Source organism: Schistocerca serialis, chromosome 3 (assembly GCF_023864345.2).
Source record: "Schistocerca serialis cubense isolate TAMUIC-IGC-003099 chromosome 3, iqSchSeri2.2, whole genome shotgun sequence".
NCBI lineage: Eukaryota > Metazoa > Arthropoda > Insecta > Orthoptera > Acrididae > Schistocerca > Schistocerca serialis.
Genome location: NC_064640.1, coordinates 623,667,063 through 623,681,648, shown reverse-complemented (window position 1 = coordinate 623,681,648; position 14,586 = coordinate 623,667,063). Strand labels below are relative to the sequence as shown.

The 14,586-nt window shown below is 42.8% G+C and overlaps 1 non-coding gene across 1 annotated transcript; it reads right to left on the bottom strand.

The window, feature by feature from the left end:
• Positions 1-3,855: 3,855 nt before the first annotated feature.
• Positions 3,856-3,939, bottom strand: Trnas-gga (transfer RNA serine (anticodon GGA)). Its single transcript is given in 2 exon segments — positions 3,856-3,890; positions 3,900-3,939. It is a non-coding gene; the product is annotated as a tRNA-Ser (tRNA).
• Positions 3,940-14,586: the final 10,647 nt, after the last annotated feature.

The following is a 14,586-nucleotide window of genomic DNA, read 5'->3' as shown; positions in this document are numbered from 1 at the left end:
CTTGACTCTTCGGTGAAGGTATGTTCTCGAAACTTTAACAAAAGCCCGTACCGAGCTACTAAACGTCTCTCCTGCAGAGTCTTCCACTGGAGTTTATCTATCATCTCCGTAAAGCTTTCGCGATTACTAAATGATCCTGTAACGAAGCGCGCTGCTCTCCGTTGGATCTTCTCTGTCTCTTCTGCCAACCCTATCTGGTACGGATCCCACACTGCTGAGCAGTATTCAAGCAGTGGACGAACAAGCGTACTGTAACCTACTTCCTTTGTTTTCGGATTGCATTTCCTTAGAATTCTTCCAATGAATCTCAGTCTGGCATCTGGTATACCGACGATCAACTTTATATGATCATTCCATTTTAAATCACTCCTAATGCGTACTCCCAGATAATTTATGGAATTAACTGCTTCCAGTTGCTGACCTGCTATTTTGAAGCTAAATGATAAGGGATCTATCTTTCTATGTATTCGCAGCACATTACACTTGTCTACATTGAGATTCAATTGCCATTCATTGCACCATGCGTCAATTGCCTGCAGATCCTCCTGCATTTCAGTACAATTTTCCATTGTTACAACCTCTCGATACACCACAGCATCATCTGCAAAAATCCTCAGTGAACTTACGATGTCATCCGCAAGGTCATTAATGTATATTGTGAATAGCAACGGTCCTATGACACTCCCCTGCGGCACACCTGAAATCACTCTTACTTCGGAAGACTTCTCTCCATTGAGAATGACATGCTGTGTTCTGTTATCTAGGAACTCTTCAATCCAATCACGCAATTGGTCTGATAGTCCATATGCTTTTACTTTGTTCATTAAACGACTGTGGGGAACTGTATCGAACGCCTTGCGGAAGTCAAGAAACACGGCATCTACCTGTGAACCCGTGTCTATGGCCCTCTGAGTCTCGTGGACGAATAGCGCGAGCTGGGTTTCACACGACCGTCTTTTTCGAAACCCATGCTGATTCCTACAGAGTAGATTTATAGTCTCCAGAAAAGTCATTATACTCGAACATAATACGTGTTCCAAAATTCTACAAGTGATCGACGTTAGAGATATAGGTCTATAGTTCTGCACATCGGTTCGGCGTCCCTTCTTGAAAACGGGGATTACCTGTGCCCTTTTCCAATCCTTTGGAACGCTACGCTCTTCTAGAGACCTACGGTACAACGCTGCAAGAAGGGGGGCAAGATCCTTCGCGTACTCTGTGTAAAATCGAACTGGTATCCCATCAGGTCCAGCGGCCTTTCCTCTTTTGAGCGATTTTAATTGTTTCTCTATCCCTCTGTCGTCTATTTCGATATCTACCATTTTGTCATCTGTACGACAATCTAGAGAAGGAACTACAGTGCAGTCTTCCTCTGTGAAACAGCTTTGGAAAAAGACATATAGTATTTCGGCCTTTAGTCTGTCATCCTCTGTTTCAGTACCATTTTGGTCACAGAATGTCTGGACATTTTGTTTTGATCCACCTATCGCTTTGACATAAGACCAAAATTTCTTAGGATTTTCTGCCGAGTGAGGACATAGAACTTTACTTTCGAATTCATTGAACGACTCTCGCATAGCCCTCCTCACACTACATTTCGCTTCGTGTAATTTTTGTTTGTCTGCAAGGCTTTGGCTATGTTTATGTTTGCTGTGAAGCTCCCTTTGCTTCCGCAGCGGTTTTATAACTCGGTTGTTGTACCACGGTGGCTCTTTTCCATCTCTTACGATCTTGCTTGGCACATACTCATCTAACGCATATTGTACGATGGTTTTGAACTTTGTCCACTGATCCTCAACACTATCTGTACTTGAGACAAAACTTTTGTGTTGAGCCGTCAGGTACTCTGCAATCTGCTTTTTGTCACTTTTGCTAAACAGAAAAATCTTCCTACCTTTTTTAATATTTCTATTTACGGCTGAAATCATCGATGCCGTAACCGCTTTATGATCACTGATTCCCTGTTCTGCGTTAACTGTTTCAAATAGTTCGCGTCTGTTTGTCACCAGAAGGTCTAATATGTTATCGCCACGAGTCGGTTCTCTGTTTAACTGCTCAAGGTAGTTTCCAGATAAAGCACTTTAAAAAATTTCACTGGATTCTTTGTCCCTGCCACCCGTTATGAACGTTTGAGTCTCCCAGTCTATATCCGGCAAATTAAAATCTCCACGCAGAACTATAACATGGTGGGGAAATTTACTCGAAATATTTTCCAAATTATCCTTCAGGTGCTCAGCCACAACAGCTGCCGAGCCAGGGCGCCTATAGAGACATCCAATTACCATGTCTGAGCCTGCTTTAACCGTGACCTTCACCCAAATCATTTCACATTTCGGATCTCCGTCAATTTCCTTCGATACTATTGCACTTATTATCGCTATAAACACGCCTCCCTCTTCCGTGTCCAGCCTGTCTCTGCGATATACATTTCAATCTGAGTTTAGGATTTCATTACTGCTTACGTCTGGTTTCAGCAAACTGTCTGTCCCTAGTACTATATGGGCGTTGTGACCGTTTATTAATGAGAGCAGTTCTGGGACCTTTCTATAGACGCTCCTGCAGTTTACCATTAGCACATTAGTATTGTTATTCCCTGTTGCATTTTGCCTACTCCTACCTTGCCGCGTCCCAGGAGGCGTCTTGTCGGGCCTAGGGAGGGAATTCTCTAATTATTGCTAGTCAGGGCCATTCTTTTGTGGGGATTGTTGAAAGTCATATTGCGTTGCGCTAAAGATATTGTGTCAGTTTAGAGACGATCAGTAGTTACTGCCTTCAGTAGTTAGAATCTTTTATTTAGCTGGCAGTACTGGCGCTCGCTGTATTGCAGTAGTTCGAGTAACGAAGATTTTTGTGAGGTAAGCGATTCATGAAAGGTATAGGTTATTGCGTCAGGGCCATTCTTTTGTGGGAATTGTTGAAAGTCATATTGCGCTTGCGCTAAAAACATTGTTTGTCAGTTTAGAGATGATCAGTAGTTACTGCCTTCAGTAGTTAGAAATCTTTTATTTAGCTGGCAGTACTGGCGCTCGCTGTATTGCAGTAGTTCGAGTAACGAAGATTTTTGTAAGGTAAGTTATTCATGAAAGGTATAGGTTATTGCTAGCCAGGGCCATTCTTTTGTGGGGATTGTTGAAAGTCAGATTGCGTTGCGCTAAAAATATTGTGAGTCAGTTTAGTGATGATCAGAATAAGTAAAGAGAAAAATGTCTGAGCACAGTCAGATTTGCTCAGCTGTTTGAAAAACAAATAACGTAAGAGGTTTTCCATCACTGTCATTTATAATTTTTTCTAAGGTGCTGTTTATAATTGTAGACAAAAATGTTCTTCGTTTCTTCCATCTTAACGGATTTTCACACACTTTGCGACAACTGGTTAATGTGCTCATTATGGGGTGTGACCACCTCTGGCAGCAATACAGGCCGTTTCCAAGGAAACATCAAGCACCAGGGCTCTTTGTCGCCGAGAATTATCGCCCGTCAATACGAAGTCTTGGCCCACAGCACGTCCCAACAACCGCACCTGAAGACCCAAGATCTCGTAATGATACCTCACAGCAGTTACGCCTGGTCAATTCATTCGTACATTTTCATAAGAGGTGTACGAGTGGTCAACACCATGGCTACCCGCACCGTTAGGGATCCTCCTCGGTATCGGTCTCTTTCCACAATTTTTGAGTCCTGAAATAGTGTTCCATGTTTCCTTCAGATGCGAATCCGTCGAGAATCACTCTACAGACCAAATTGGGTTCAAAGTGGTTCCATTGGCTCTGAGCACTATGGGACTTAACTTCTGAGGTCATCAGTCCCCTAGAACTTAGAACTACTTAAACCTAACTAAGGACATCACACACATCCATGCCGGAGGCAGGATTCGAACCTGCGACCGTAGCGCTCGCGCGGTTCCAGACTATAGCGCCTAGAACCGCTCGGCCACTCCGGCCGGCTTCTCCTTGCGTAATTACGGTATAATACATATTGTGAGTCTGCCTATGGCAGGTTGATGCTTAGGAAATGACAATAATGCACATTATGTCACCTTACTCACCTAAGGAATCACACACATCCATGCTCGAGGCAGGATTCGAACCTGCGACCGTAGCGGTCGCGCGGTTCCAGACTGTATCACCTAGAACCGATCGGCCACCTCGGCCGGCAGACCAGATTGGGACTCATCTGTGAAAAGAACATTGGCCCACTGTTTTATCGCCCAGGAAGCAGGTTGACGACTCCCCTCTGGATATTCTCTTCTGTGAAGATGTGTCATATGTACACATACAGCAGGTGTTCGACAATAAAGGCCACTCTGCCGAAGCCTTTTGTACACCGTTTGCCTCGATACGACACGTCTTGGGGATTCTGCGAGGTCAGATGCCAGTTGCTGTGCAGTACTACGGCGATACCGTCGTGTCCTTACAGCCAAAAAATGGTGCTCCCTTTCTGATGTCAAACGTGCTGGGCCCTGCCCTGGTTTTCAGGATACAGTTTCGGTCTCTATAAGCTGTCGCCACATCCGAGAAACAACAGAACGTTTCACATTAAGCCATCTCTCCCAATCAATTCGCGACTATCTTGCTGCCATTCCTCCTATGGCCCTCCACCGCAGAATCTGGTAGGCTTCTTCTCTATGCCATAATCTACCTTCTGTGACCGTGTACACAGTGATTGTGAATGTGGATTACCCGAAAAAGTCAACTCTGTTTTATAGGTGCACCGTCGTCATCGTTGGTGTGTTTGTTCGTTGACCGGAATACTATCTGCCGTGCAGAACACGACCGTACGGTCACAGTGAACAGACAGGGGAAGGCGAAACAGCGATTGGTTGCTGTAATTTTGGACGGTATGTGTGTGTGTGTGTGTGTGTGTGTGTGTGTGTGTGTGTGTCTGCGTAAATTTTCTGATATTTATTGACTGTTGTGCTGTCCTGTTACAGAAATGGTTGACGAATTGGAGCTGCCACCCACTCACCAACACAAGGGCCATGACACAGCACACAAGTGGCTCACCTTGAGTAGTAGCAGTGACACTCAATGGACCACTGTGAGAGGTAGCAGCACCATCATATCAGCGTCACCACCACCAGCACGAACAGCAGCACCACCATCGCCAACACCTGGACCATCGGGATGGGGTCTTCATATTATTAGTGACCATCAACTATCAGCCAGCAGTAGGCCATCCATCTGTTCTGACAGTGAAGATGTTCAGGTATGGTATAATACCATTTCCAGTTATTCAACATGCACTTGGAGACGAGATATTTCTTACCCACATCAATAATTGGTCGGCTACTGAAATTTAATCATTTTCATGAAAGATTGCCTACCATTCTGAAAATACAACTTTTCAAGATTTTAATTAATCTGCAGTATCCCGCCGTTAAATGCAGCACTAGGATGTAGTGCAAATTCTCTCTCCCATCTAAGGAGGGTGCCTCGAAGAATGTCTTTATTCATAAATGAGATGATAATCAAGAGGTATTGTGGGGCACCTCAGTAGTTAAGTTGTTCGATGATTTATCCCAAAGCCAATACAGACCCAGCTCTCTGAATGTCAAAAAAAGAGATCTACATCTACATCTACATTGATACTCCGCAAGCCACCCAACGGTGTGTGGCGGAGGGCACTTTACGTGCCACTGTCATTACCTCCCTTTCCTGTTCCAGTCGCGTATGGTTCGCGGGAAGAACGACTGTCTGAAAGCCTCCGTGCGCGCTCTAATCTCTCTAATTTTACATTCGTGATCTCCTCGGGAGGTATAAGTAGGGGGAAGCAATATATTCGATACCTCATCCAGAAACGCACCCTCTCGAAACCTGGCGAGCAAGCTACACCGCGATGCAGAGCGCCTCTCTTGCAGAGTCTGCCACTTGAGTTTATTAAACATCTCCGTAACGCTATCACGGTTACCAAATAACCCGGTGACAAAACGCGCCGCTCTTCTTTGGATCTTCTCTATCTCCTCCGTCAACCCGACCTGGTACGGATCCCACACTGATGAGCAATACTCAAGTATAGGTCGAACGAGTGTTTTGTAAGCCACCTCCTTTGTTGATGGACTACATTTTCTAAGCACTCTCCCAATGAATCTCAACCTGGTACCCGCCTTACCAACAATTAATTTTATATGATCATTCCACTTCAAATCGTTCCGTACGCACACTCCCAGATATTTTACAGAAGTAACTGCTAACAATGTTTGTCCCGCTATCATATAATCATACAATAAAGGATCCTTCTTTCTATGTATTCGCAATACATTACATTTGTCTATGTTAAGGGTCAGTTGCCACTCCCTGCACCAAGTGCCTATCCGCTGCAGATCTTCCTGTATTTCGCTACAATTTTCTAATGCAGCAACTTCTCTGTATACTACAGCATCATCCGCGAAAAGCCGCATGGAACTTCCGACACTATCTACTAGGTCATTTATATATATTGTGAAAAGCAATGGTCCCATAACACTCCCCTGTGGCACGCCAGAGGTTACTTTAACGTCTGTAGACGTCTCTCCATTGATAACAACATGCTGTGTTCTGTTTGCTAAAAACTCTTCAATCCAGCCACACAGCTGGTCTGATATTCCGTAGGCTCTTACTTTGTTTATCAGGCGACAGTGCGGAACTGTATCGAACGCCTTCCGGAAGTCAAGAAAAATAGCATCTACCTGGGAGCCTGTATCTAATATTTTCTGGGTCTCATGAACAAATAAGGCGAGTTGGGTCTCACACGATCGCTGTTTCCGGAATCCATGTTGATTCCTACATAGTAGATTCTGGGTTTCCAGAAATGACATGATACGCGAGCAAAAAACATGTTCTAAAATTCTACAAGAGATCGACGTAAGAGATATAGGTCTATAGTTTTGCGCATCTGCTCGACGACCCTTCTTGAAGACTGGGACTATCTGTGCTCTTTTCCAATCATTTGGAACCCTCCGTTCCTCTAGAGACTTGCGGTACACGGCTGTTAGAAGGGGGGCAAGTTCTTTCGCGTACTCTGGGTAAATCTCTCAGAACAGTTCTGCATTTGGACAATCATGTACACGTCTATGCTTCAATACATGGGGAGTCCTTCCATATCCCACTACGAAAGGATATAGCTGAAAAAAGGCCGTCATTAACATAACAAATAACGGTAAGTACTGTTTGCTGTGGTCACTCCTGGCTTTCAAAAGAAATTAAAAGAAAGATGCACAGCTTATACAAATATGCCATGTGAATATTAGTGGTTATTAAAAACATGATGAAATTAAATTCCCTTTGAGTCTTCAGGAAATCAGGAAATTTGATATGCAAAATACTCACATACTTATTTAAGTATATGGAATGAAGGAATGCAAGTCAGATAATGGTGTTGTTATACACAAACTCGTTGGACCCCTTCAACCTTTCCAAACTCACTGGTGGCATATCAGATGTGCAGATTTGTTGTTAATATCCAAGGATAAGGAACAACACTACTGTTGGATCAAAAGCATGTCCCACCATAACAGATGGTTATGAATAGCGTTTTCATCCTAGGCACCTCATCTCATTTACTACAAGTGAGCAACTAACATTTTATTGTTGTATTGCTCTACCAGGGACTGTAGAAATACTTACTGATGAGAACAAAATTCTTAAAGTTTAAGAATTTACTCCACAAGGAGTGAGTGCAATTTGCCATATATGCTGACATTCAACGTTTTATCGCTTCTGTGGGGAGCTGTGAGTGTGATTCTACTGCCTCACATATGATTCTCATAGAATGGCATGCACGTGATGCCAGTCATAATAATTTTGAGTTATACATTAGAGATAATCCTGTGGAGTGGTTGCTCTCTGAGCCTGGTAACCTTGTAACGAAAGTTTATATTTGTAACAAAATCATTCGTATGACCAAAACGTATAAGGATAAATTACTGTACAATAATGCCCTTGACTGCTATATTTGTGGGCATTAGATAAAAAAGCAGAAACACCACGTGTGGATCATTCTCATATACATACCAAATTTCACAGCGCTGCATACAATGCATGCAACTTGACTCACCAACTCACGTGACACATACACATTTCCATCCACAATGTAGGCTGGTATGATTTAATTTCCTGATGGCTGTCCAGTAAGGAAATCATTAAAGTACATAAAAAAATGAAACATGTGCCAGGAGATTCTGTAATGACATACGTTTTAGAGTTGGATTTCACGTAACCTATCAATTTTCGTGATGCTGACAGCGATTGCCCACTATGTAAAGAGTACCGAGTTCCAGGAAACGCTTCCCAGCCTAAGCTGAGCGAAATAAAAATTGTCGTAATCTCCAGCACTGTCTCCAGATTGAAAATAGATAGAATTACCTCCGTTATTACCTTCAAGCAGCGTCCCTGGTTGAACGAATACATTGATTTAACGCTGCAAAGAGGGCTTCTGTGACGTGTACAATTGAAAAAAGCTTTTACAAACTTATGAATAATGCAATTTTCGACAGAACTACGCAAAATGTTAGAGAACATCATGAAATTCACTTATTTACCCACGGGAAGGGACATTATGACCCTACAGGCTATATAGCTAGTTCAAATTTCAAATGGACCACAATCTTCAACGAAGATATCGTTACTCTGGAGATGGTTAAGATTTCGATATAGTTTACAACGGCTGTTTGTGCGGGTATCTGTATATGAGACCTGTTTAAACTTCTCATGTACCAGTTCCATTGTGAGTTTGCGAAAAATCATTTTACAGATCCAGAGTTACTTTAGTTGTATACAGACAGCTTCGTCTACTGGGTGAGGGGCTGTGATCCATATGAAGTAATAAGGTGCTATCCTAGGGCACTCAATATGTTTGAATATGCAGCCGATACCTCTTATGGCATAACCCATGCAAACGACAAGGTTATTGGCCTGATTAAAGACGAGAATAGTGGGTTACTAATTGTGGAGGTTATAGACCTCCGCTATAAAATATCTACATACCAAGCAAACACGCATACCACTGTCAGATGAGCGGAGAGTGTGCAGGATGCGGCATGTGGTATCAATGGCTCTCATGTTTTGCGACGGGCTGAAGTGCATGGGCAGTGCTCCATCTCCTACTCCATATTTGGCCCAACAATTCAGTTTTCAGCAATCATGAAGATAATCGGGCGTCGCGGGATTAGCCGAGCGGTCTAAGGCGCTGCAGTCATGGGCTGTGCGGCTGGTCCCGGCGGAATTTCGAGTCCTCCCTCGGGCATGGGTGTGTGTGTTTCTCCTTAGGATAATTTACGTTAAGTAGTGTGTAAGCTTAAGGACTGATGACCTTAGCAGTTAAGTCCCATAAGATTTCACACACATTTGAACATTTGAAGATAATCGGAATGTCTTGTACCGTTGACAAGTGTGTCTTCTGTGATGACAGAATTGAAACCCTAACATACACACACTATTCACCTGAGTGACAGAGTGCATACGTATGTGGAATAGTATGACGTAGGGTGACAATTATTGAACCATATGAAGAAAAACACAAATTAGTTACAAATTACGGCGTGCACACACTTTATCCAACATGTAAACGCCCCTACAGATATTCGGATTTAGGTTACGGTATATTCGATACTCCTGCCATCATTGGCCGTGATGTGGCGCAGACGAGTAGCAAAATTTTACATGACTAGCTGAAGTGCCGGAACATCGATGCTGTCGATGACCTCCTGAATGGCTGCTTTCAGTTCAGCAATGGTTTTGGGGTTATTGCTGTACACCTTGTCTTTAATATAGTCCCAGAAAAAGGATAGCATGTATTCAGAACACCAAAATATGGCGGCCTATCGAGGCCCATGCCACTGGCCTCTGGGTACCCCAGAGCCATAATGCAGTTCCCAAAGTGCTCCTGCAGGACATAAACACTTTTTGCGTTGATGGGGTAAAACTCCGTCTTGCATGAACGATATCTTGTCGAAATCATTGTCATTTTGGACAATAGGAAGGAAATAATATTCCGAAACCTTCACGTACCGTTCGGTAGTCACTGTGCCATCAAGGAAAATCGCGCCGATTATTCCGTGACTGGACACTGCACATCACACTCACCCATTGAGGGTGAAGAGACTTCTAGATCGCGAAATGTGGATTTTCAGTCCCGCAAATGCGCCAGTTTTGCTTGTTGACGAACCCATCCAAATGGAAGTGGGCTTCATCGTTAAAGTGAACCATGCATGTGCATACTAATCTCCATCGAGCCCCGCGGCAGAACATGCAGTTTGAACGTCCTAACGCGTTGTTCAGAGATTATAACGACTTCGTTTTATATAGTCCAATAATTGTCACTCTGTGTTCAAAACAATATGCTACATCCCTGGAAGTGGTAGTACTCGTGGAAACCAGAAAAATAAGTGCAGTAAACATGGATACGGAAATGCTTACCTTCTGAGAGAAGTCGAGTAATCATGGGTTCGGATATGCATACTTCCTACATGACAATGTACCCCTTTGCCTCTGGCTTAAGGAATGACACACCCTTTGAAGTATATCCGGTTGTTGTTGTACCTGCTGACACGAACTGAAAATTCGATACTGTAGTGTCTGCCCATCGTTGATTGGCGTGACTCAGACCTATTCCTTCAAGTGTCCCTATAAGCAGAAGTCTATCAGATTGAAGTAGGGAGAACGAGCAGGACAAGCTGTCCCTCGTCCCCCCCCCCCCCCTCCAAACTATCCAGTGATCCTGAAATGTATGCATAAGATGTTTGCGCACATTGTGGTGAAAATGTGTGGTGTACCATCATGCATGAACCACATTTGTATCCGTTGTTGCAATGGCACACCCTCCATCAGGGTAGTCAATAAATTTGTGAGAAAGTCTAGATAATGCGTCCCTGTTAACCTTTGTGATAGCAGCTATGACCCTATCAATCTATTGCCAAGAACACTTGCCCATATGTTCATTGAGAATTGGTGTTGTTGCCTTTTTTCCTGGATTTCTTGGGGATTTACATCTGTCCATTCATGCTGGTTATGGAAATTCGCAACATCATAACTTGTGAACCCTGCCTCATCGGCAAATAAAATCTTGGGTGTGAACAGTGGGTCCGTGTCACAGTTCTGCAACAGCCTTTGACAGAGCCACCGTCTGCCACGACGATCCTGTGGCCTTAGGGCCTAAACGCACACTAGATGATAAGGGTACAGCAACTGTTCATGAAGTACCACTAGATACGAGTATTACACACGCCTTTTGCTGCTGCTAATCGTTGCACACTGGTCCCAGGGGTTTCCTTCACCGAACATAGCACACGCTCCTCCATATCAGGTGCGCAGACTGTGTGGAGACTTCCACTGTCTTCTCTGAGTTGCAAGGGTGCGCTGAAAAAGTCTGCCGAACAGCTTATCAGAGGGCACTCTGCGCTGTGGATACTTTTCTGTGTATAGGGCATGGGCTCGCAGGCTACGGCCATTTGCTAAACCATAGCAGAATATCATATCCACCACATCACTTGTTGAGTAGTAGGCGTCCATTGCTAACAAGTGGTGGAAGAAAGAAAATGTAAATGTACTACACCATTTTTACGTACAAACAGAGCAATAACAGTAAACACATAAGTATTCGGAAGAAGGTAAAACGTCATCATACGTACCCCGGTCAACAGTACTGTACAATAAGGCACACAAACATGACTAAAACTAACGTAGCCTACAACACGTCTCGAACCACACAAATGACTGCAGACCACTTACTGGTACGTAGCGTGCTGTGAGTGGGACATCATAATACGCTCGTGACACATTTGACGGTGCGCCAGTGCAACGACTGTGCAAATATCCGCAAATAAGGTTTCCAAAGTCCTTCCTATAAATATATGTTTATCTCAGAAAGTGTGCGTTTCCGGACACATGTTTATCGGACTTATTTTCTTGTTTCGATGAGTATTATCATCTCTCAAAGTATTCGACGCATTTTTAACACCTTTTATATACACCAGGTGACCCATGCACGCTTTAAAGCTTTAACTGGTCCTATAGCTCGTCAGTAGAAAACTGCTTGCTGTAGTAGGGGTGCCATGTTTGATTCCTGGGCTCGAGAAAGGTGTCTGTGTAGTGGAATGATTGTCCCTGACCAAAACAATACGCACAAGGGAAAAAGTATATGAATTATCTGTTTCAAGGCATATCAACACATGATAACTACTTTATTAATAACACATAATGCACCAATTTGTGATTCATAATTGGTAGCATTACATAAATGCTATCACATCTTTTATTGCAATAAAGAACAACGAATATAATGAATACGATAAAAAATTAATGATGTTCCTTTAAACATACGTTACAGGCTGACAGATCTTGATAACTGCATTATTCATAATACAAATGTTCAAATGCGTGTCTACCTTTTTGGATGCATTGATGTAAGCACCTTTCGGTATTAGCACGGACACACCTTAATATTTCTGCCGATACTCCGATACTGAAGCGCAAACATGACTTATTCGTTCTTTTAATACTTGTGGATTTTCCGGTTTCATTTCGTAAACCCTCGCTTTCATGTAACAGCGTGTGAAAAAATCCAAGTACGTTAAATCAGGCGATCTCATTGGCCATCGAATGCAACCACCACGACCTATCGATCGTTTGGCGTACACATTGTTGAGATAATCCCTAACCCCTCAACGATAATGGGGTGGTGCATTATTGTGCTGAAACCAGTGCCTCACAGCTAACTGAAGTGGGATGTCTTCTAGGAGATGCCCAACATTCAGCTCATTCTGTAGGAATTGCAAATAAAGCCGACCAGTTAGTCTGGGAGACAAATAAACTAGTCCAATGGTGTGATACCCCGAATGCCGCACCATACGTTAACAATCCATTGCGCTTGCATGTGATGTGATCGTAACCAGTGAGGATATACAAGAGCACAGTAATGTTGATTGTGTCTATTGACTGTAGCGTCATTGACGAAATAATATTCATCTCCTCATAAAATTTGCCTGATGAGATTCGGATTTACAGATACTTCATTCACGAGACGTCTTAACAACGATACCCGATTTTACTGGAATGCCATTTTCATTCCTCCAGCATCCTTTGTACCGAAGACCTCGATATCCCCAGGTATGCTGCAGCTCTTCTTTGTCCTAATTACGACGAGGTATAGGTATTAGTGGGAGAGATATAATGACGTTCATAATATTAATAATAATGACCATAATAATATTATTATTATAGATACAAATAATAATGCAATTTAAATGCGATAGCACGATAGCACTTTCGTTTATATATTGTACGCGTTATTTTCATTTAAACTATCCTTACTGTGCATGGGATGTGCTCCAAAATACTCAGTAACTTTCCAGGAAATATCTGGTACGTTGCAGACTGGTCTTTCCTCGACACTGTGTACCTGGAAAGTTCCCACGGTTCTTTGACGCATCTCTGTGCGTGCAAAAACATACGCAGAATGTAGACGTCGCGTTGGAAAACGTTGTGAATACAGCCTTTGCGCCTCAACTGCATTGCGTTGCGTCTCCCCATGGAGTAGTACCATATCGGTGTAGTCTTTGCTTGAGTACTCTGCAGTTGTTACCTGTTTGACTGTAAGACCTGAGTCGAACTACAAACAGATAGCCATCCAAGCTCATCATAGTGGAATCAGGAGGAAAATGAACGCAGATGGTGGCGCAGCTCAGTGGAGGTTTGCTTATACGTGCTCTTCCCCTTTGGACAGCAGTGGCAAGAGAACCCTTCTTGCACTGATGTATGTGGGAAACATAAAACTACAGAAAATGGCTTGCGTGGGCCACCTGGTATATATATATATATATATATATATATATATATATATATATATATATATATATATATATATATGTGTGTGTGTGTGTGTGTGTGTGTGTGTGTGTGTGTGTGTGTATGATTGCATAATGTGTATGTGAACTAGCTTCTTCTTTGCTTACCATATGTTTTAGTACATACTGTTAATATGCTTTTTTGCATGCTGTGTGTGTATTGCATATATACTCTGTACAGAAGGTTTAGTTTTACTGCTGCTGGCCACACCAAAAGAGATTTCATTTAGTTTTATGCGTTGTCTGACAGGGTGACTGTAAAAATGTATTCCATATCTCCTGTGATTTAAGTGCATCAACGTATAAGTTCATAAACTGTGTTCCAACAACATTACACGCTGTGCTATGGCCATTCAAAGCTGTTAGAAGGAAAACGTTAAGAAAGTGTGTCAGCTACGGAGGAAACAGAACCTGTGAGTCATACTTTAGTACATATTTCTGTAAATTGTTAATTTATTTGTTGTAAATATTGTAAATACCCTTTTTTTCCTTCTCCTTTCTGTGCATTGAAAGAAATATCATGTAAATTCCAACATATGGGACTTGATTTTTGATAAGGAAATACAGTATCTGAAATCGATCACCATGAGCAAATAAATCTAGTTTGTTAATGCTCTTTGTTGTCGAATGGGTGACCTTGGGAGAAAATCCCCTTTGTCGCAGAATCACAGGCTCAGACTGGCAGGAAAAAAGCATGTTTTATCTAATAACCATGCTTTGACCTGTAGAATAAGCATACATCCTTTGTCTCAGGTGAGTGTCACCAGCGAA